Below are 22167 nucleotides of genomic sequence, written 5' to 3' on the forward strand. Positions count from 1 at the left end.
AATAGTTTAGCAAAATGAATCACTGACACAGTTAACTGGGATCTGAACCTTCAGCTTCTTATTTGTAAGAGAATTTTAGTGGGAGGGGAGAGTGAATGGGAAATTTTGTGATAAATGAGGACTTGCATGTGGCAATAAACAGTGGCTTCTTTCTCAGAATAGTAGCCTCGTTTGTTTACTTTTTAAAAATAGTGTGAAATTATTAAACTTCAGGAAAAAATAAGATTTTATCCTCCCATGTGGTAATCCCCCTTTAATGAGATGTAATTAATAACACTCTTACCTGAGTAGATGTCCTCTCCAGAAAGAGGCCAAATAGTACTGTAGAGCTTTGTACTTTGTCTTTAAGGTACCTCATAGATGACTGCAGGTGCTCTTACTCTGTGAGGCACGGTGAGGTGATGCTATTCCCACTGGAATATATGTCAAAGTGAAGCCACGACAGCTTAGAAATGTGATAGGGAGAAGACCATCTCTGGTTCATGCTGTCTGGGCATGGCCAGTTTTGTGGCAGTAAAATGCAGTCACGCAAGTGAAAATATGGACAGAATGATGCTATCATCTTTGCGTGACAGCTCATTCAACTGTCTTCTGCAGCCCTCCTTCCTGCCAAATTAAAATATGGGGCTCTAACAGCTCCGTGTGAATGTCTAGACATCAGATCAAGATCGTTGTTGAAATTTTCTTAACTTACAGTCCCAAATGCCTTTACTGTCAAAACATCATCATTGTTTTTGCTTATCACAGATGTCTCTCATCCAGGCAACGTTTAGACTCTTGTAGCTCTGCAAGTCTTACATCTACATTTTGTCTAGGTCTTGTATAATATTTGATGCAGTGACCTTTTCTATCTACTGGTTTAAATAAAACTTGTGTCCAGGTGCCAGCTTTTATTTCATTTCAGCAACATCGTTTTTCCTCTGTATTTGACAGATGCCATGTGGCTCAGTTATAGGAACTGAATATATCACTGTGACTGTACTGCCCATGTATTTTGCATCCTTCCCTCTCTACTCCACCAAATCACTTTTCTTCACTTTCCAGAGCTTTCACAGACTCTTCCCCACTTTTCTTACAGTCTGTATCAAATGAGATCAAAGTTCCTGCCTCCAATCAGCCCATAATGCTGGCCTTCATCACCTGCTCATTAAACTTTCAATCACACATTCCTGCTCCTTTCTCCCAGGCAGTCCCTCACTCTTGGAGGAAACCCACCATCAGCCCGCACACAGCAATGCCATTATCCTCCTTGAAGTCCATACTTTTTGCTCTGTTGCCTAATGATAATGATTAGGTATATGGAGGCTGTGTGCCATGGTGATCATCTTGATCTCACAGTTTCCCTGTAATTTTTCCTCTTTCTGCACATTCCTGTCATCTCTTGCCTTTGGATGGTGACATCTTTGGGGGCCAGCATGGTCTCTGTACATTGTGTAATGGTGATACAAAATTAGCAACAATAATATCTGAAGAACTTGGAAAGGTGAAGGATATTCATATACTCAGCATAAATCTGGTCTAAGCAAGACTTCAAAAATTAGGTACTTATTTAGCAGCTTTTCACTGTCCTGTGGGATAATGACTTAGTTATTTATGCCTTTTATTCAATTATTTAGTAGATGTGGGAGTACATTCAGTCACAAGAACTACTCCCCAGTTACCTACTTTCTCACTAGCAGCATCAGTGCAAATTTAAAGACGTTGTGATGTCTCTGCAAAAGGACACAGAGAAAGAGGCATGAATTAATTAAACCTCTGAATTAGTGGATTATTCAAACCTTCTGGGTGGAAACTTGTGCAGAGTTAAAATTGCCTTACATCACTTTGGAATAAATATTTAATTTTAAAATATTCGCACAGCTTTTGGGGACATTGCTATCTCCTCTTATTAATTTTTTTCTGGCTTCCTGGTTTGCCTGAGTAGGAAACTTAATACCAGGCTGGGGACTGAATTCTCTCACTGACCTCTCTTCAGCTGATCTTTGGGACATGCTGGAGATGTTGTTTGACTTCATGCCCAGACGCATCTCTGGGAGACTTGTGCTTGCGCAGCCAGGCTTGGCATCAGCTCCTGGGGGCTCAGTGGGTGCAGCTGAACACGCGTGCTTCTGGGACATGCATGTGAGTGGCAGGAGGTTGCTCCGATGGTGTTCAATATGCTGTACCCTTTCTGCAGGGAGACTTGGGGCTGGAACCAGCTCCATTTAAAAACCGGCTGGAGGAAAGGGATTGCAGCTTGTGCAGCTCATTGTCTGAATCCAGCAGTGTGATTCTTTGTCCCTCTAGAGGAATACAGGTGACTACATTTAGCAGGAGAGCTGGTAAATTGAGTTATTCCTTTGATCATCTTTTGTCACCATCAGAACTGTCCTTTGGGGGAAAAAAACCAATTACCGTTATTTAAGGACATCAGACTACGTGGCAGACTTCTAACACCATCTCTACTGCTGGAATATGTTTCTGCTATGTGCTATGGATATTTCAAGCAAAAGCCTCCTCCCCCCCCCCCCATTAATTTTATAGATGGCTAATTAATTATCCTCCCTATGGCAATTGGCTGTGGTTTTTATTAACTTGCAAATCAAAAGAAGAGTCTGAAAAATGACAAGCTAATATTTTAATAAGGTATATCTTCTGTGTTTATTCATATTTTATTACCCAGCAGTCTGTAAAGTTATCTATTTAATTTGGGAAAACACATTATTGCGGTTTGAGTAATCTCCTATAAAAAAAAAAAAAGATTATTTTGCAACCACAGTGATGAAATATATTGTACTGCAGTCACGAATATGCTAAACAGATACATATCTTTGCTTAATTTAAGTAAATCAGAGTCTCACTCTCCCATTATAATGATCACGACAGTAGTGTTAATGTTAATATAATCCTTGCATCAATTTTCTCCTGATAGGGGACATTCCCAGATGCTAGATTTCTGCCCTGCGGTTTCCTGTCATAATTTTTATTTTTTCACTTCTGAGATAAATCCTGGGCTTATTTTGGCACAAGTGTTTTGCAACTGGTTTTGATGGAGCCAAGATTTCACTGGTTCTCTCTAGTCCACAAAACCCAGAATTGTTCCATCAACGTGAAATGAAGTTTGTACAAGCAGCTCTTCCACATGAAGAGAATGAAAAAATACAGCGGAGCTCCTGCCAATGCTTGCTTCATATCGAAACTATTCGGAGGAAGATTCTCAGAAATGAGGGTGAAAACTCTGGGGGGGAAAAATAATGACTGCTGCAACATTTTCATAGCTGTTTGTACCCTTTCCACAAAGAGTAATGCTTACCGCTTGAGGTCCTGCTGTTTCTGTGGCTTATCTCAGGAAGTAACGAGCTCTGAAATCCTGGCCAAGTTTAGCAAAGTCACTAATTGCAAATTGCTTTGATTTCACTTTTCAGCTTCTTGTCCCATTGAGTGCTGTCTCCTGTCTGGGGCTATGCCTCAAAGTGGTGACAGATTCCTGCTGGCTGAGAGCTGGCATGTGTCCTTCCCCTTTGGAGACAGTCAGCTCTGCTGAATGTTGCTCTTTATCCTGCACTTCTACCCATATTACCAGAAGGAACCATGCCTCTGGTCGTGTGGATCCATCTGCTGTTTCATCCTGCCTTGACCATGGGAAGTACCAGATGTGCTTGTGGAAGATATTGGGTACCCATAAAGGGAAGAGGGGATTTCTCACTCACCTCAAGGCCAGCTTTTTGAGATGAGCTCAAGTCCTCTTTGAAGCTCTGAAACAAATTGCTCCGTTTGTTGCCCTGTTGAAAACTTGGCTAGAAATCACTGGCTTTCCTTCTGAAGCACAATGGTTTATAATTTTCCTATTTCCTTTGTTCTATTGGCATAATTTAGAGATTTCTTTATTATTCATATTTATGTGTCAGTTCTTGGAGGAGTGTGGGGGAGACAAGACAGAGAAGTTGTACTGAAAGAAAAAGCTGTCCAGCTTAATATGGTGCATTTCTCATTTTCTGAAACCGTGGAAAGAAATATTTGTGAGGCAGTTGTTTGGACAGTCTGTGTTCCAGCTTTAGAAACCTTGGCATTTTTATAATGTTTGACTATATAAAAGGCATAGGTGCATGCAACTACTATAAATCCAGGTAAGTACAACACTAGCCAATGCTACTTCACCCGTGGTCTGCAAAGTGTCAGCAGGTAGCCGGTGACAGCAACTGTGAACACCCACAGTATCTGTTGGGTAAGGGGGGCTCCAGCCCCAGGTGCCTGCAACAGGCAGGAGCTAGTTCCTAACAGCAGTTGGGAGCAGACACGAGGTCACTTTATTATTGATCATCATCATATTTACAGTTTTAATATAGCTGGTTTGTGTCTACAATGAGAAAAACACAGTTTTGGATAGCAGTAACATTTTGTCTGCCTGGGTGATTAGTGTTTCGTTTAGCGTTCTGTTAACTGCCTGCCAGACTCATAAGGGATGCAAGCTGGTGTGTAACATCTTCCTCCGAGACTGTTAGGACATTCTTTATATAATTGGAGGTTGAGGGAAACTTTGTGCCAAGTAACTTAATGACCAATGCGATCGTATTGAGTAAGCAAGAACCATGCCTTGGTGTGTGTGTGTGGGGGGGTGAGTTGTTTTGTTTTAATCTACATCGTGGGGCTTCAGTGGAGAATCTGAGTTGGTTGGACTCTTATGTTGGCTTCTAATTGCAGTTCTGATGAACTAGAGAAGTCACAATGTTGACATGGAGTGGAGCAGACTCGTTCAAGTGTTAGCTGACTTGCTGGGATTGAGGTCAAGGTATTTGCACGGTGCTCTGCGCTGACCCAGTGGAGAGGACTGTGCTGAGGGTAGGACTGCATCCAGCAGCAGTGGACTTGAGCAGCAGGGATTGCTGATGCCCCAGTGCATCCCACAGGATGTGCACTCTCTTTCACTGCTGCTCACACCCAGAAATAAGACTCCACACGCTGTCGCAAAGTTCTTCTTAATTCTGTTCTCTTAGTGTCTGGCACCGATAATGAATTTTGAATTCCCTGGGATAATTAGGCAGAGTCTGAAAAAGCCAAAAAAGGACTTTGCCTTTATTTAGAAGTTCTATTTCACAGCAGTAATAAATCTTGCTGGGATTTTAGGATCATCTACATGCTTTTTTTTCTTCTTGATCACTCAAACTTTGGTTTCCCTCCTTGGAGTGTCACTGATAAATATCTTGCCTTTTCACATCATAATATTTAACTAACTTTTTTTTCACATACTATCCAAAATGTAGATCCCTACCATCAGTAGGTGATATGAAAAACACTTGATTTCTTTCCAAGCTCAGGAAAATGGAGAAATCCCCACCCTACCAGCTTCCCTAGAAGAATGTAGCAATCATGTTTCTTTTATTTTTTTTTTTTCCCCCCAAATTTTGCTCATAACCTTGCAGTATTGCAAGTTAAAGAAACTATTATTTTCAGCCCTGGCACCAAACTAATTTAATTTCCACATTTTCATTATCTTCCTATTAACCACTAGTGCTCTGCAACAAAGAAGCTGTTTGAAATATATAATGTTACAGGCATTCCGTGCTGCAGACTCTCAGGGGCACTTCGATAAATTACATCCTCATAACGAAGAAGTAGGGGGAAAGAGTGGCAACAATAGATTTTTTTTTCCCAACAATAGAATGAAATCGGGATTTGATCTGATGCAACATGACTTGCTCACAGTGCAGATAGAATATCAAATCATCCCTGTGAAATTTAAACCTTGCTATAATCCCCCTGTTGTATCCATTGTTCTACTGAAACCTTGAAGACTACATATAATAGTTTGCAAATGGGGATTTAGTTGATATAGTTTATTTTTTTCAACGTGCTCAATTTAATTATCCTCAGCCTACAGTCTAATTTATGTGTGTTTGATGTCACTATTCATTAGCAGTACAGATACAGCCTGGAAAGTGACTGTAAAAAAAATAATGCAGCTGGGTTCCCTTCTTAAACATACTGTGCAGGTTATATACTGGAGTTGTGTTACAGAATGGGTTTGGAACAGCACTGTCGGAGAAATGACTACCTAGAGAAGCATAAGAATGCGAGTCTGTAGAAGAAATGCTTGTAAAAGTTGTAGTATCAAAAGGACACAGTTCTAATTCTGTGCCAGGACACATATCTGATTCATTAGCTGTCACTTAGAGGAGAGACAGACAGACAGACCCTAAACAAGAGTTATGATTTTCAAGGTCACTGGCCAAACTGAAAAACTGGCAATGCATTTAATCGTGGGTTACTGTGAAATGGATTTGTTTGGGTTTTTTTCCCCTCCCTTAAATGAAAATTCCTTACAATGTTTTTAAACAAATGTAAGGTTTTGTATATTCAAAATGAAATATTTGGGTTCTTTTTTGGTTTAAGCACAAACTATGAAATGAACGTCACTTCCATCTGAAAAAAACATTTTCAAAATGTTTTTGGTTTTCACTTGTGTTTTTTTTTTTTTTAAAATACAAATATTTCCACAATCAAAACAACTTAGTGACACGGACACAAACTTGCAGATTAGTTTTGATTAACTGAAATACACATTTGTAAGAAAGTTACAGATATCAGTTTGGCTGACTCTTCTCTTAAATACACTGCCTGGCTCTGAGTTTGTCGGAGACCAAATCAAGGTGCTGGATCTGCCGGTCCCTCCATCTCTGCAAACGCCAGTGAAACCCGGTATTTTTTTATGCCTGCCCAAGGCACAAGGGAAGGAGGTTTTCCAGTTCAGGCCCATCCTGCTGGCAGGGAGACACCTGCTCAGGAAAATCCTTTCAACACAGCTTCCTCTCTCCACCCTTCTTTTCCCTGAGTAGGGGGGCTTAGTACACCCCTAGAAATAGGAATGGCGTACCCATTGCTTTGATTTCTCTGCCGCTTGTTGCTCTCTACGGACGGGCGCTGCTGAGTTATGGGGCAAACCAAGGGGGCAAGCTCTGCTCTGGGAGGTCTGGTTACCCCTGTAAGAGCAATCTTTGCTTTAGGCTGTGTGTCTTTGCCTTCTGAATGATATAAGGGTCACTGGGAAATTAATAACTAACTCATTAAAACCAAAAAACCCCCATCCCTCCCCACCAAGACCAATTCCCCGCTGGGGCAGAGCATACGGCACTATGCTCATTTGCGGGAGGTCTCACTTGGTCTCAAAATCCTTCCTTGGGTTTAGCTGAAATCTCAGGTTTCAGGAGCGTGGCCTGTTGCCCTTGTTTCCCCAGCTATGGGGCTGAGGAGGAATTTCTCAGTGCCTGACACTTGCCAGATGGCCGGAGCCGCTGCTGATTTCGGGGGTGATCCCATGGACTGGCAAACAGGTGCCGGCAGCTGCGAGAGATGCACTTGGTCCCAGCGCTGCACCGACCGTCTAGGTGACAGGTAGTGCTTGCATTTGGGGTGGTTGGGGTCTGGAGCTTATGAACTGTTGCATGCCAATGTGGTAATTGCTCCCAGTTATCTGAACTAAACCCCACTGTCCTGGTTTCAGCTGGGATAGAGTTAACTGTCTTCCTAGTAGCTGGTACAGTGCTGTGTTTTGAGTGGGGTATGTGAAGAATGTTGATAACACTGATGTTTTCAGTTGTTGCTCAGGAGTGTTTAGACTATAGTCAAGGATTTTTCAGCTTCTCATGCCCAGCCAGGGCACCTGACCCAAACTGGCCAACAGTGTATTCCATACCATGTGACGTCCCATCTAGTTTAGGAACTGGGAAGTGGGGGGGGCAGGGAATTGCCGCTGGGGGACTGGCTGGGGGTCGGTAGGCGGGGGGGGAGCAATTGCCCTGCACATCATTTGTACATTCCAATCCTTTTATTACTACTGTTGTCATTTTATTAGTGTTATCATTATCATTATTAGTTTCTTCTTTTCTGTTCTATTAAACCGTTCTTATCTCAACCCGGGAGTTTTACTTCTTTTCCTGATTTTCTCCCCCATCCCACTGGATGGGGGCGGGGGTGAGTGAGTGGCTGCGTGGTGCTTAGTTGCTGGCTGGGGTTAAACCACGACACCCACCTATTCTGACTATGAAAAATACAGCCTACATAGCTATTTTAAAGCAATAGGGTGAATCATTATATGTATCAATTAAATCAACCCTTCCAGTGACAAGTGAATATTTGATTTTCTACCCCCAACAGACAGTACATACCATATTACACTACGGTGATATTTTCTAATAAATTATCTAGCTGACATCTTGCCTCCAAGGGGGAGAGAGAGATTGTTAACAAAGAAGACAAAACCAGATCTTTCCTATTTATGCCTCATCTCCATTATGCATAAGGGCACCAGTCTCAGGGCTCTGTACCTCGTAAATGATGATAGCTAGGAGAGGAAGAGTTCCTCTGCTGCTTGCACATACATATACATCGTTTTGAAACGTCTACAAAGCAGTCAAAGAGTCAAGCCCAGCTTTGCCTGTCCCTCTTCCTTTCCCTACCCAGAAGTAAGCAGTTATCTCAGTGATAGTAAGGGAAATACCAGGTCAGATCCTCTAGTGACTTTGCATCAGCATTACTTCATACAGAGCCTCACATAGGGTGGGAAATCACACCGGTTGTGCAAGAAGATCCAATGAAGTTTGCTGGCTTGGGACAGACACTAGCTCTGTACAGGAGTGGGGATAAACAGAAGAGTTGAATTTGCTCTCTTTCGGTCTTGGAGATAGCCAGGAAAAGGATGATTTGTCCCTCAGCATCTCTTTCCTCATTTGTGGAGATCGTGATCCCAAACATTCTTGCTGGGGCTAAGGTTTGGTGAAGAGCCAGGGGAAAGGCTGTGTGAGGACTATTTGTTGGACCCAAGGGAGTGCTCATGAGGCTTTGGAGAGGCTTTCAATGGTTTGCGACATTCAAGAGAATTATTGAGACTATTAAAGTGGAAATAATAAATTCTTAATTAATTCAGCATTTTGACCAAGTCAGTTGGGGGAGAAGGAGATACATGACAGCTGGTGAAACCAAGTTTCACGAACTTCTGTGAGTTTTCACTTCCCCAAAATCCTTTATTGGTTCTCTTGTTGTTTTCAAAACCATAATGGCATCTGCTAAGGGATCAGAAACCAGGCAGTAGGGCTCCTGTAAATACGCAAGCAAAGCAGGCGTCTCAGAAGAGAGTTTTGAATGAATTTACACTGAAAACGCTCCTCTGATTCACTTTGCACGTACTTAAGAAAGTTTTGTTGGGACTTGATTCCAATTGAATACAATACATTAACTAATTTTTCTGTTTACTAGGAGCTTATTATATATTACTATCTATTTATTAGTAGTTGGATCAACTAGTTACATGCAATTTGGTTCATTTCAAATAAGCTTTTTGAACAAATTTTTGTACAACTTTATCCCAGCAAAATGTGACAGAAGAATGGGCTTGATGTGCTGTGTTTTCCTTAGTTTTGCCTCCAAAAGGGTTTTCACAGCTCTCAAATAGGATTTGTTGTGGTTTAGTGCCTCAGAGTTTCAAGTAAATGGCAGTTCTCCACAGGGAAGGATATGTCTGAAAAAGGCTCAGCCTTCTGCAGATAGTGGTATAACTGCAGGAGAAGCCTTAATTGGGTGCAGGAGAGAGGAAGGAAAAAAAGCTCTTGACAGGTTGAAATATTTTTCTATAGCAGCAGCATTTTAGAGACACTTGTTAATGAAGATGATTGATTGGAAAATGAGTCAAAGCTTTTAAATCTTTAAAAATGATTTTTTTTTTTTCTTCTTGAAAGTGGATTCCTCATCTGATCGTGAAGACAAGAGAATTCTCCTTTCTGCCTCCGAAGCATTAAAAGTTCCTCCAGGCTCAATCTGAGAAACACTGCATAATTATGCACAGGACACCTGGTGCAGTTTGTATGACAGGCAGGATGAGGTATCTGGTTTGGTTTTGAGAGACAGAGAATGGCGAGAAAAAAGGTGTAATACCTTTTGTGCTAAGTGTTTAATAATGTCTTTTGTCAAACAAATTAACACCAGACACCCTCCCCAAAATCTAGCCAAAGCTAACAAACAGCTGGAATATTACCTGACATGCAAACAAAATTTTTAGATTATATATATAATTGCTTCTCATGAAAAATAATGAAAAGAAAGTAAATGACGGGATGTTTTCAAACAATTTTATTGTCTACTCTATTCTAGTGGAAGTGGTAGTCATCAGTATTGGTAGGGAAGGTAGAAGTAATGGTAGCAATATTAATATCCATCTTCCACTGTCTCACTTCCAAACACATGGAGTATATACTAAGAAGATACATGGCATCAATGTAACATTAATAAGAGCTCAAATATAAAAAATTCCTAAAGTGAAAGCTTTTTCACCCGTTAATTTAGATTTGCTGCCTATTTATATTTCATAAATAAAGTCTATCTTTTGCTGTTTATCTATATAGCTGGCACTCATAAATAAAATACTGATGCAGTAGAATGTGAACATGAAGAAAGGAAGTGAATATATTTTTAAAATGTTTAAGTTACGTGAGGCAGAACAAATGTAGTTGGTAGGGTGTATTGCTTTCTGTGTATTCAGTCTTACAGCCTTACTGTTGTTGCATGCATTGCTTATATGCCTTCAAATTGTTTGAGGTTTAATGGTCATAAAGATTAGGAAAATTTAAAATCCAGTGCAGTAAGAAGCAGAGTTCTCCCCATACACACATTCTTAATTTTTTTTTTAATGGATGTGCTTCAAGCAAAATATTCAGTTCAGAAGCTCTGACCTCAGATAAAGAATATATTCTGTCATAACTTTGAATTAATGAATATTCTCCACATGCTCAACGTTAGCTGTGTATGTAAACACCTTGCTGAATCAAGGCCTCTTCTGGCAGAAACCCTGAAGTCTCCACACCTCCAAGAGCGAAGCTGTTCACCTTGGGAAACGCACAGGCTTCATTTGTAACGGAGCAGCCTGTGCTAAATATACCCTCCTGCTGATCCAGGGTGAAAATGAACTGATTCCTTGTTCAGAAGTATGTGTAACTAGCCTTTTTTGGCTGGCTCTTTTGCAAGGTGTATGGGGTGTTACAAGCACAGCTGAATTCTCCTTTCAGATTTGCACTTCAATTCTGGTGGCTTGCAAATTACAACTGTGGTTACAGTCTGTGCAGGCTCTTTTTTCAGTGTCACATGGTGTGGGTTTTGTCTTTAAATGACAGTAGGAGGGACTGAAATGATTTTTCCTCTGTTGGGCTGGCTTTATCCTCTGAGTACGTGTGACACAATTTTGGGCTTGATGCCTAGGTGATCTGCTGAGCCTTGGATCTCTTCACAAGATCTGCACGGACAGAGATAGGGAGCATGTTTCATTCCAGCTCCTGGGCTCTTGTTTGCAGTCCTCTGTGATGGTTCGGTAATCCTAGGAGCTAACAATAATAATATCAAGTGTCATTACCAATGGCTTTTTAAATTATCATTATAATTCTTATTCTGAATAGCACTTAAAGCACATTTTTATCTTTCGTTGACAATAAAGTGCAGCCTCATAAATATTTAACTTGTCTGATTAAATTATCCATGCTGAAACAGATAACTGGGCACTTTAATAAGCTTAAACTAAAATCTTGGCTGTTATTATCTCCCTGGAGAAGAGCGAGAAAGTGATAAAGGTTCCCCTGGCCTGGGTGACCCTCGCACCATTCAGCTCAGCAGCGGGAGATTCTTATCAAACCTGAAAGAGGCCTCAGAAACGAACACAAAGTTGATGATAATTAATAGCAATCATTGTCCGTCTTTATGGCTCTCTAGCTGATGAATACTAGGAGAGGACAGAAAGTCTGCACAGGTCCTCTGTGGTATGGCCAGAGAACCAAAGTGGGGAGCAGTGGTGGTGGCTGTGCTGATGAAGGTGTCCCGCTGGAGATGAGGCAGAGCTGTGATGCCTTCGAGGTAGATCACCATACCAGCTTCCTCTGTGCCAAGCCCCTTTCCTACACTCGGAGACACCTGCTCCAAGTCAGTGCAGAGATTTTTAGGGCCGGAGAGGACTGTTATGGTCTTCTGTTGAGGCACACTGAAACATGCCAGCCATGGGATGGCACCCAACTCTCTTTGTTTCAAGCCGTCTGGCTTGCAGCTGCATGAAAGCATGCTTTTTTTAATTGAGAAATGAAATTATGAAGGTAGCTGCTCTTTTTGTCTCTTTGTGTTCCTGGACAGCGTTGAAACAGCCTCTGAGTCACCTGCTGCTGACTCGTGCAGTCATTGCCCTCACTCCAACAGACGTATCTTCTCTACCTCTGTCCTGGCTCGTCAGCCTGAGTCACTGTGAAAGCTCTGTACGAGCAGCTGCGCTGGGTCATAACCCTCTAGCAGGCATGAGAGCATCTCCCAGAGCCTCTTTCAGCTCAGAATTGCAATGTGTTGCCAGTTCCTTGTCTTGACACATGGCACGTACAAGGTACGCTCTGGGGTTTGGTGCAACCTCAAGGCCTTGTGGATGGAGAGAGGGGAACCAGATGGGATGCATCTCAGAGCAGGGAAACATGAAGATGTAGGGGAGGCACATTTGGGGCAGAACCTGGGACAAGGTAAGCTTGAGCGGGAAGCAAAAGAGGACCACGGGTGGGAGAAAGGGAAAGAGGAATGAAGATTTGGGGCCAGGATCAAGGCTGTGAGTGAGTGGCCGTGTGGTGCTTAGTTGCTGGCTGGTGTTAAACGACAGCTGTATAGGATGGGCTGTGTTGTGGAGATGGTGAGTCTCTGCAAGACCCTCTGTACAGTAAAAGCATCCTCTGCAGGAGTGGATCAAGCTGGCTTTGTTTGGTCCCAGACTCCAGATCACTTGCTGCTGACTTGTAGTGAGTCATCAAGCCTTTGGCTGTGCTGCTCAGCTCTTTCATATCCTGTCCAAAATTCTTGTGCCCCTCCTTGTTTCCTAATCGCTTCTGCTACCCACTCTACACCGTCTCTGCTGTGGCTCTGCCAAACAGCTGCAGTGAGTACAACCATGAGCCAGAAGCTGGTCCCCCTCATCTTAAACAGAAAGAAGTGTTTTGAGATTACTTTGTGTGCGCAGGGGAACAGCTCTGGGCAAGTGTGGCCTGGGTTAAAGTAGAGAGGAAGTGAGAAAGAAGATTCCCATTGCAACCTGTTAGACTGGATAAAGTCAGAATAGAAAATTTGGAGCACAAAAGCAGGAGGCATGTTCTGATTTTGTCTTGCAGTCCCTTTGGTACTTTACAAGAAATTAAGCAATGTCCTCAACATCCTTTGGCAGAGCAAAAAAAAAAATAAATAAAAATCCCACTTCATGTACATCTGAGGAAAAAGAAAGAAAGATTAGTCTGAAAATAAAAGGAAAAGCAGGGCAAGAAATATAATTAACAGACTTACTGCCTCAGGGGAGAAGAGTTTGTTTTGCAACTTCACAGGATGGGAAGGATTTAAATGCTAAGTGGGTGCCTATATGTCCCTGTGCACATGGATTTCTAGCTTTATGTCTGTGCTTTTGTGTCTATGTCTAAGTATAGAGATGGAGAGTTGGCAGGACTTGTGTTACTCCATTTATATGTAAAATGTATATATGTTATTTATACATTTGATACGAAACATGGAACAAGCTGTCAAGAGCAGGTGTGGGGTATGTGTGTGTGAGAAATGCCTAATATATACTTTCTCCCTCCTTCCAACTTACACAAACACACCCAACTCTTCTGACTACATTTCCACTCCATTTTAGGCCAAATGCTCCCGCAGCCAGTGAACACTCTGCACCCTTCCCTGCAAGTGAGGCGCTAACAAATAATAGCTGAAAAACCATCATCCCGTAACCTCTCATTCTTCTTTTTTTAAACCATTTCCCACGATTTTGCTGCACTCTAGTTTTTCAAAAGAGAAACTTCAAGCGAAACTGCAGGTACTTGCCTTGCTGAGGAAAGAACACGTAACACCAAACGTAATTGTTAGTCTGGCAGGTAGTGCGCAGGCCTCCCTGTTAATTAATCTTTAATGTCATTAATTGGTTGCCTGCTTGGTGGCGAGAAAAAGGGTAAACATTGTTCACAAATCAATTTAATTCTGCTTCTAACCAGCTTGTTTTCAAGGGGATAAAAACAATTATGAGCATTGCACTGACTGGACACCCAGGCTTTACTGATAACAATAAAATACGCCATGCTCGCTGGTACGGGGCTGCTGATTGAGTTTTTCCGCTCAGATTGACTCATTTGTTTGTTGTGGATACAGGTACACGATAAGAGAGGGACATCATTGGATTTCATTTCTTCTGGCCAGCTGATTCCTTTTTTATACCCTGGGCTTGCCCTAAAACAGACCTTCTGGAGCCTGCTGCAGCATGCAAAAATAAAAGCAGTTGTTCCTGGCTGTGGCTATTCAGCCAGCTTCCAGTGCAAGCATGTATATGTTTTTTTCATTCCGCAGCAGGACCTGGGATTTTTCATTCTGGTAATCGCTGTGACAATCTCTTTCTGCTCCAGCACCTGTGTACAGAGCTGGCGTGATACAGTCAGCGCTTAGTTTTAGCATGAAGGATGCGTGTGACAGCGTCTGTGACAGAGCAGGAACACTAATCTGGAACTTCCCTTGCTGGTAGTCGGATTTCGACAGAGGTGTGGGGTAACATACCAAAATGAGAAGATCTCGGGATGGAGTATGTAAGATCTGTACAGTAGATACCATAGATGTCTTCTGGTGAGGTCCCTGTGTTCATGCAGCCATTGGTGGTGCAGCAGAGAGCTCTGCTGGGCTCCTCACAGTCCACAGCTTTTCCTAAGGATCAGGGGAAGGGTCTGTGTGCGTCTGTAAACTGTTATTCTAGAGTGTCTCCCAAAATCCATCTTCTATTTTAACCCTTTTACTCCTGCCAGAATTGGCCTAGAGCTTGGTCCTATGTCAAATAAGGCTGAAATACTCTTCAGTTAGCTAATGCTCCCTCTTCATGTTGCTAACTGCCTTTCAAAAAGCTCAATTTGTATTATGATAATGTGACAATCTCCTACACCAGCCCTCTGGTTGGGCTCAGAGAAAGCTGGCAAGGGAGCTGCATAGAAAAAGTTTCTCCTGAGCATTCAAAATGATACTCAGAACTAAGCAAAATTTCAGCTTTCACTGCCCTGAACTTCAGAGCAACTCAAAACACCTGGTAAATCAGCCCAGTAACTCAGGAAAGCGGGGATTAGGGCAGCCGGGAGCCTTACAAATTATGAGTGAGTAGCAAGGGAGGAGATTATTCCTCTGGTTAAAGTCAGGAACTGATATTGAGTTCTACCACATTGCATATCTGTGAAATTTTCTTTGCTTTATGGAAGAAAACACTACCTCCCAGGAATTTCTTTTGGAGTGATGAGACCTTTTGTCTTGCGTTATTTTATGCTATACAAATGGCAAGGGATGCAGGTTAGTGCCAGAGTTAGGAATGAGGTAAAAGAGCAGCTCTGGGGGAGGAAAAGGAGTTTGTAGGGCAGTGAAGAAGGACAATTTCATGGTGACGCTGGATTCCCTGCTCAGCTCCACACAGAACTTGTGGCGTGACCTTGGGTAAGTCTTTCTGTGGGATTTGTGGCTTGATAATCTTGTCCTGGTCCTGCTCTTAGTGCATGGTGTTGCAGAGAGCACAAGGACTAGGTGATGCTACTGCAGGTGGTGGCACTAGTACCTTCAGGTGATCTAGAGGAGATGCAGTGGCATTGAACAGGCAGAAGCCATGAATACAAGCAGCTGATCGTGCAGTTTCTCACCAACATTACTAATTCTAGCTTTTTCTAAGGAGTTAATTTAAAATACTTTGTGTATGTTTTACATCTTTTGCCCTCCCTGAAGAACTGTAAAGGCCTTTTTTGTGGTTCATAGGAGACAGAAAGGGCTTTGTATTCTAGCCATGAGTATTTAAACCTTGATGAAATGTATGGTTCGGATATGAATTTGTGGTGCTTTGCCTCCTGCAACTGTCGATGTTGGACCTGGCTGCTTTAAGTTAGGCACATGTAGATACATACCTCAGTTCCTTCAGTAGGACTGTTCCTTCAGACAACACCTTTATTCAAACACCCTGTGGTATTTCCTGTTCCCTCATGACAGTTTTGAATGCTCTGGTTGCAGTGTTTAGATATCTAATGTGATGGTATTTATGAAACCTTCAACACCATCTCTCAAGGGCACCGGAGTCTCTTTGTGCCCTTTTAATTTTAAAATTCCCCATGATAGAGAATCTCCTTTGTGCCTCAAATATTTTCACAGAAACTCACTGGGGGTCTTCTGCCACCAGGTGAAATTCCACCCAGCCTCAAAACCTGACTAGAAAAACCATCCTCAACATATCTTGAAATATCTCATTCACCTTCCCTGACTGAGTCCTTGGGAGCTAACTGATATTTCCTATGTGCCCCTTTCTTGATCTGAAGCACTTGCCAGGGAAGCTGCTGCTTCTGCATAATTTTTCAGCTACTGTTGGGGTTTTCAAAGATTGTCTGAAACTTGTATTACTTTTCTTCTGAAAATGACTTTAACTTAATTACTCATAACTATCCAAGAGGGTAATACTCTCACTGGTTAGGGTAATTAGGAAGCCTTAATTAGCTCTTTAAAAAAAAGTCAAAACATAGCTGTGTCATTGCTACTTCACCCTCATTAGTTCAATCTGGCAGCTTTTAACTGGCACATTTACGTTTCTCATTTAAATATTCTTTCCCATGGTGCTGAGCAATGTAACCTGCAATAATAATAATAAAAATGTTAGGTTACTCCAGAGATCCATTATGTGAGATATGTGGGCATAGACAATACATGAAGAATATTCCAGTATCTTACAGTTGAACTTGGTTTATTATTGCAGTACTTAAAATACAATTAAAAGTGTATGTGTGCACGCCGCTTTTTTTCTCTCACTAGCCTTACCCTCATTTAAATTCTGTGGATGAGCAGGAACACATTCTTGCTCTAAAACAACCTTATTTTTGGAGGATAAAAATGGCAAATGTATGCTCCTCTCGGTGTACTGTGCTAAAGCTGCCACGTAATCTCCAGAATGCTGAAAGCATGTTGTGAACCCCAATGCAACTGGTCTTTAGACAAACTTCTTTCTGGAGTCAGCTGAAGGTTTTGCTCATGATCTTGAGTGAAGTAGAGAGTGTGTTTGTTTTTAAAGTCTTAATTAGAATGGCAATTTTAGCCCAATCAGAACTTTGCTCTAAAAGAGATATAAAGTCTTTATGTAAATGTATATTGCACCTTTTTCACTATCACCCCCCCCCAAAAAAAAACCCCCACAACAAAACCACCAAACTTTCATACTGTCCTCTAATGAGTAAACAAATGTGACTTGACTTTTATCCTTCTTATGCTTCACTATGGTTTAGAGTTTAAAGTGATTCTATAGGTAGAGTCTTGGGGGTAGCACAGAATTTTCTACTTCCTTGGACAGCTTTCATCTATCCAAAAGATGCTTCCAGGAGTATAAAGAGGATTCAAAAAGAAGGTGGATTTTTTTTTTTTTTTTTAATAAAAAACCCAGATTTACTATACTTACTTTAAACTCCTGGGGGAATAAGTCTGGGATTTACATGGTGAGTTTGTTACAGCATTGTCTGGTGCTTTTCCTCTCCAGTTTGTTGCTGGCTAAAAGTATCACTTTCCAGATATAACATGCTTTATGAAAACTGCCCCTTGCTGCCATCTGGGTCTAATTCTTCATCCTGAATATTGTATTGCTAGTGTACCTTCTCAGCCTCTCTATAGTGGGTTATGAAAAAAATGCCTCTCAGTTTAAAAGAGATATCAAGGTAAGTGTTCTTCTTATGGGGAGCTGTTGCTGGGATCAGAATGAGAAGTGGCAGTAAGGGACAACTTGAGCAGAGCAGTCTGTCTTTTTTTAAATTATTTTTTAAATTATTTTTAGACTTTGTGTAGAAAGGTCAGGGTTGAATTGCACAGGTGACCTGAGGAGGCTGCAGCAAATGGAGGTGAAGGTCTGGGGCTGGGGAGGGATAGCTCTTGGTGCTTTTGGGAGGTGACGATTTCAGCACAATCAGAACATTTGGAAAACTACTTTGTATGTAAAACTATAAATGGCCCAGCTACAGCTTGCACATTCCCTATTATATGTCTTAGTAATAGCACTCTGTGTGTATTAAAAAGGGGAAGACAACAGGGAATCAGTTTCAGTCTGAAAATCCAGGGAGTTGAGAAGTAATTTATAAGCTACTTATCTGATGTATATTAACCAAAGCTACTGAAAGTGGAGGAAGGCAGATGACTGGCCTCTGAACTGATCTGATGATGACAAAGGACAAATTTGTCACATCTGAATGTAACATAATTATTCAAGATGATACTGACTTTTTAAATGAATATGCAGAACTGAAGTTTCATCCCTTTCTTGCTGCATCAGAAGCAAAACATTTTATTCTTAATGTAGCTCGTGGTGTGAGCATTATGTAGGATTTCATGCATTTATTTACAATGGTTATTTTCCTGATCTCCTCCTCTGGTTGCTGGTTACTGAGGCTCTTGGCCCTGCTCTGATGTCCTGGTGCTGTGATAGCCAGCAGATCCTCCCTCCGACCTCGCAGCCTTGTTTGCGGAAGAACCACTATCACCTTTATCTCCCCTCTCTAGGGAGTTCTCTTTGAGAAAAATCTGACCAGACCACTCTGATGCATCATAAGCCCCCATCAGTCTTGCAGTTCACTCCCCAGGCTTGATGACATCTGGAAGGTACCGGAAGATTCTTTTGTCCCTTTAATTTGAACAATGTTCTGCTGTCTACAGAAATGAGCTCAGCCTTTCTTTTCTGAACTTTTCCTTTGCCCCTTGACATGGTTTCCTCAGATGTAGGTTGCTGCAGCTATTTCTCTGTTGCTCTTCCAGCTGTGAGCAACATGAACTTGCTTGAGAAAACATGCCACTAGATTTAAAACTGACCAGTAAGTGGCAAATTCAACAGGTTTATCAACAGTATATTATCTAGATTAAAAGGCAGCCTCTAGTGATGATGTAGTCCATCTCTAGCTTATTAAGATTCTGTGGGTTTGAGAAGTTTCTAGATAAATCTGCAAACCTTGCTGAAACAAAACATATGAATCTTTCCATCCGAGTGCTTTTTTACACAGTATTTACTTTGTTATAATGGCTAAGCCCGAGCTAAGCAAGCATGTTCCTGTGAAATCAGCTACTGTTTGCTCTTCCCCAGCCATGCTTACCCTCTGCAAAGCCATAGTATAAACTAATTAGGGATTTGCTATTTGGAGAAAGTTATGATAAGTTTGCCGACAAGGGCATCGCCTAATCTCATTGCACACACGTCAGTGGCTATACATGTGTGAAATTAAGTGGGTTTTTGCTGATTCTTGCAGACTGCCTGTTTTTATCTTGAGACAACATTCCCAATCATAAAATGCATTAACATCTGCTATCAGGGGCTTACTGTAATATGTGTAACACCAGCAACAATTCTTTGATATTGCCTTCAAATGCATTGTTAAGGGAGATCACAGAAATGTCTTTGATAGGCTACATGATTTACCTAGTAGAAGGAAAAGCTGATAGGGAAAATAATCCTGCAAGGTTTTTGCTTCAAATAGAAATGGTATAGATGGATCTGGTGCCTCAGTTGCTGATAGGAGCTGGTCTACCTGAGGGCATTTTTTTCTTTTAAGCTAGTGTTAAGTGAAACAATTGGCCTGTGAAGACCTTGGAATCAAACACATACCTGCATTTGGGAGGATGATGGGAGGTTTGAAATGACAATAATGCAGAGCAGGCAATCAAAAAAAAAAAAAAAGCCAACAAACCAACTACCTTCTATGTGATGAAGAGGGAACTTCTCCAGTTCTAAAACCTAAGCCTAATTTTTTGTCTGGGTCACAATAAAACAATAATTACTTAGCTTCTACAGGATTTGCCACAGGAAAGATGTGACTGTGGTTAAAGCACCAGATACAGATGGCCAAGAAGATGATATTCAGTTTATTCAGTTATTTTGTAATGTGCTTACTTTACTTTTAGACAGATTTCCAGTTACTGCTTCAGCTGAAAGCCCAGAAAGCTTCAACAACTTTGGAGGCAGTAATGTCCCATTGGGGAAAAGGGTAAGAATACTAAAATATAGAGTTCATCAAATGTGTATGAACTTAACTGCAGGTAGGCTCAATAAAATGACTCCTCTGGCAGTGAGCAATTCATGAAAGCATTGCTTTTGCTCAGCTGTCACAGTAAATGCCATTAAAGCACCATGCAACAACAGTCTTGTGGAGCCTTTCGACTGAGCACAACCAAGATCAGCTGCTCAAGGACATCAGCAAATGCTCCGTGTCCTCTGTGTGCTGCTTGGCACAGCATGCCCATGCTAATGCTGCTCTTCTCATTAGGGATGTTCCAGGGCACTATCGGGACACAGTCTCCTCTATCCCTGCCTTGAGCTGCTCCAGTTCTAAGTACAGTGGCTGCAGGAAGCCATTGCACCCAAAATGTGGGGGGTAGGGAGGGGGAAAACAAGCAAAAAGCAGAGAAAAAACCAAGACCAGATTTTTCTTCCTCTTGAAGCATCACATCCCATCTCATCTCATCACAAAACTCTTTCAGATCTGTGTGCTTTCTGCACTGTTAGGTAGAGATCAGTATTCAGTTTGCAGGGAGTAGAAGGCATTGGGAACCGTGCTGCAAAGCCTTGGGTCTGAATAGCTATGTGTGGAGGGAAGTATATGAAATAGAGGTGATTCATTATTATCTGATGGCTGGCATATAAGTATTTATTATTTTTGTTCCATCTCAATTCTATGGAAATATGCACAGTGGGGATCTGCAGACCAGGAGAGGTTTGATGGTACACAGAGGGAAGGCTTTCCTTTTACTTCTTCCTTTCTCTGGGGGTGAGGGAAGGAAAGGCAAGAAAAGTGTGAATTAACTGAAACCTGCAATTCTTCTTGGCTAACCAAACTGAACCTGTATGATCAGCTAAGTCATGAGGTATATGGAAGAAGACGGTTAAAGCATCCAGTTAAGAATGGACTGACTGGACATGCGATTTATGTAGTTAACCTTAAGGATGTTAATGAATGTGTAGTTTGTGGGGAACAAAACTAAGCTGCTTCCTGTAATGGGTTAATTGGGATTGCTGAGGCTGTTGCACACGAAGCAAAATAACTAGGCTGTGAGGAAGGTGTTGAGTTTGGCATATTTGCCCCATGGTATTCAAAGCACGGAAGAAAATCTGGGGAAATTGCAGGGTAGACTGGCTTAATCAGAAGTCCCTGCTGTAGCAATCAGGATCAAATGAATAGTAATTGTGTTAATCAGCTTGTGAACTTTTATGCCTTGTTCATAATTTCAAATATCACCAAATCCTATACAGTGGGTCAGTTGCTCCTGATATAATGAAAATCTCGTATGTGGGAGGAGGCATTTGTTTTGTGGGAAGCTGGTTACTATTTTTCCCCTAGCAGCTTTTGTAGAACCTTTGGATTTTTTTATTTTTTTTTTAATTGAAGTTGCAGAAATCTTCCAAAGTACAACTCTGGAGTCCCCACCCTACTTTTCAGGAAGGGGCTTATTTTTTTTGGCACCTGTACTGAAAGACTACTCACCTCTGTAACTGAGCAGCATGTTCGTTGGCACTGTCAACTATGGACCTACCTTGAGCCCTTCTTTTACCTTCAGGCCAGGTTATGGCTGATCTGAGAGGACTTTGCTCTCCCAGCTGGGCTGATGCCCTGGGTGACTCTGCGTGGAGATGAGGTACCAGTCTCCCACAGATGTGACTTTAACCAATCTGTATCTTCGAGAAAGTTACCAGAGAAAATGGGAGAACCCCCCAGGATCCTGCTTAATATTTACTACCTCAAAGCTGGAGCTGAACGTGCGGGAGCTACCGGCAGGTTGGGTGCTATTTTGCTGAACCAGTCAATCATACCTTGCAAATCAACAGGAGGATTATTTTGGCAGTGGTAATTAAGGCATCGTATTTACCTTGCACCTGGGGAAGCAGCATGGCCCAGGGCTGAGCTTCCCAGGCAGTGGCAGCTCAGGTGTGGGAATCCCTGAGCTGAGCTGTTACTTCCCGATGCTGCTGCTCTTTTACCCAAAATGAGTGCTCTTTCCCCTCTTGTGTATTGAAAGTGTGATGTCTGTAGGGCTTCTGAGCCCTAACCCAGGAGCAGGAGTACTTACGAACAGTTGGGCTGTCATGCTCTTCTCTCTTCTATGTGTATTTGCAAGTTTGCTGGGGGTTTTTTGTTA

This window comes from Haliaeetus leucocephalus, unplaced genomic scaffold (assembly GCF_000737465.1).
Source record: "Haliaeetus leucocephalus isolate CR32 unplaced genomic scaffold, Haliaeetus_leucocephalus-4.0 Scaffold339, whole genome shotgun sequence".
Lineage (NCBI taxonomy): Eukaryota > Metazoa > Chordata > Aves > Accipitriformes > Accipitridae > Haliaeetus > Haliaeetus leucocephalus.